Raw genomic sequence first — 211 nt, 5'->3', positions numbered from 1 at the left:
AAAGTTAGCTTCTGATTTGTAGCTTCCGATTCCCAGTTAAGTGAAAGTTCTGGGAAACATTAATGGTTCATTCTCCTGTTTTGCACCACTTACACTTATTAAAGAGTGTTACGCATCATAGCAAAAGCCTTAAAACACAGTTTCAGAATCGTGAAACCTTTATTTTGCTTATGAAAACAGAAAAAGGGCGATTTCACTGATATTTCTCCAT

This window comes from Epinephelus moara, chromosome 1, assembly GCF_006386435.1.
Source record: "Epinephelus moara isolate mb chromosome 1, YSFRI_EMoa_1.0, whole genome shotgun sequence".
Classification (NCBI taxonomy): domain Eukaryota; kingdom Metazoa; phylum Chordata; class Actinopteri; order Perciformes; family Serranidae; genus Epinephelus; species Epinephelus moara.
This window is presented reverse-complemented; position numbering follows the sequence as displayed.